A 1947-nucleotide genomic window follows, 5' to 3' on the forward strand; every position below is an offset into this window, starting at 1 on the left:
TTTGTTTTTTGTTCTTTTTACGCGTGTTTTTCTTGTTTTATCTTAGCATGAAAAATGGGGGACATCACGAACATGTCAATGGAAGAGTACAAGCGACATATAAGGAACGACAACAGATGAGGTCTTGATCCACCAAAAATCCCAGCCACTACAAAGTTTGAACTATCGGGACATATTCTTCGCATGCTAAAAGATCTACCTTTTATGGGAAGGAGCACGAGGATGCTTATGAGCATATAAAATAGGTGGTGGAGATTTCACATTATTTTAATGCACCAAAAGTGAGTAAAGATGTTGTGATGCTTCGACTTTTTCTGGTCACATTGAAGGGAGAAGCTAAGGAATGGTTAAAATCACTTCCCTTTAGAGCAATCACGACATGGGCTGAATTTAAGACTGAGTTCATCAACCAGTTTACTCCTCCTTCAAAAGTAGCAAAGCTTAAAAGAAACATCCAAATTTTCAACAATTATAGGGAGAGTCATTATACGAAGCTTGGGAACGTTACTAGAGATTGTTACGACATTTCCCTCAACATGACTTCAATGTGCAACAATAAATCTCGATATTTTATGATGGAGTCAATGTGTGCACTCGTCAACTTCTAGAATCGCAAGGGCCCATGACAAAGAAGAATCTGGCTACAAATAAAGCTTTGATTGAAGAATTCGCTAAGCATTCAAGTGAATATCACAACTCAAAGGAGAACTTCACTAGAGGAAAGTCAAGTAAATATGGAGGTCAAGATACTATCAGTGCTGTAATTGCAAAGCTCAACACAATGGAAGAAAAGATCACAAAAATGGGCGGATTAATTCATGATAGATATGGAGCTTGTGGAGGACCTCATTCTACAAGGGATTGTGAGGTGGAGTACAAGAGAGAACGAGATGTGAAAGAAATTCAAGAACTTAAGCATGATCTCTACCAAATTGAGCAAGTCCAATCAGAGAAAATATCTGCTCTCGAGTCAATGTTATTTAGATTCATGGAAGCTAGTGAAAACGACATGATGCTACAGATGCAATACTTAGAGAACACAAAGAATATATTTTAAGTATATGTCCGCAAGTGGTGCAGTTAACAAGGATTGTACAAGAAAAGCTACCGGATTCACCTTCACGAAAAATCAAGTCAATCCAAAATGCTCAAGCCATGGCCGTTGATACAGAAGAAGAAGAAGATGAATTGGTGCATATGAAGGACCTTACAGAGAAGTCTAATCAGTCACTCGAAATAAAAAAGAAAGAAGAAGAAGAAGAAGGAGAGTATCGTGAAGCTTCCCAGTCGCCACGACGTGGTGGCAATAGTGATACGTCGTGGGCAATAAAAGAAGATTATGATTTTTCTATTGTTGAGCCGTATCAACCACCTCTTCCTTTCCCGTATCGTGCTAAGGAAAATCTGGTGAAGCAAGGAAACACAACGTTCATGGAGCATAAAGAACTTGAAAAGCAATTGGAAAAAGAAGAAAACCATTCGAAACCACCAGTTTCAACGCCAATGATTTATGAGGTATTTGATTTTACAAGACCACCAAATCCAGTACCAGAGGCGCTTGAAGAAAAAGAAGTAGAGAGTGATGAGTCTCATTTTGACAAGAAAAATCCGGAAAGAGACAAGACAAAAGCTAAAGACGCTAGAATGAGGAAAGAACCCAAGCGGAAACATAAAGGAGATGTCAACCCAACAATGCAAGAAAGTTCAAGAAAGGCATTCAATAGAAGGGTTGCTTACAAACGAGTAAGGTTCAAGATGATGGAGAACGGGGAAGTTACACTTCCACCCGACACAACATAGAGTGGGAAGGAGTCTGACTCACGACTCTTCAAAAAGAAGTGCTTCTCGGGAGGCGACTCGATTTTTATGAGTTTGCATTTTCGATTCCTTTTGATTTGTTTTAGTTTTTAATTTTCAATTTTTAGTTTTTTTTAGTTTAACCGAATG

The 1947-nt window shown here is 38.6% G+C and overlaps 1 non-coding gene across 1 annotated transcript; it reads right to left on the reverse strand.

Moving 5' to 3' along the window:
* Nucleotides 1-437: 437 nt before the first annotated feature.
* LOC111880603 (small nucleolar RNA R71) lies at nucleotides 438-543 on the reverse strand. Its single transcript, XR_002846531.1, has one exon. It is a non-coding gene; the product is annotated as a small nucleolar RNA R71 (small nucleolar RNA).
* Between the last annotated feature and the right edge of the window lie 1404 nt (nucleotides 544-1947).

Source organism: Lactuca sativa, chromosome 5 (assembly GCF_002870075.4).
Source record: "Lactuca sativa cultivar Salinas chromosome 5, Lsat_Salinas_v11, whole genome shotgun sequence".
In the NCBI taxonomy this organism is placed as follows: domain Eukaryota; kingdom Viridiplantae; phylum Streptophyta; class Magnoliopsida; order Asterales; family Asteraceae; genus Lactuca; species Lactuca sativa.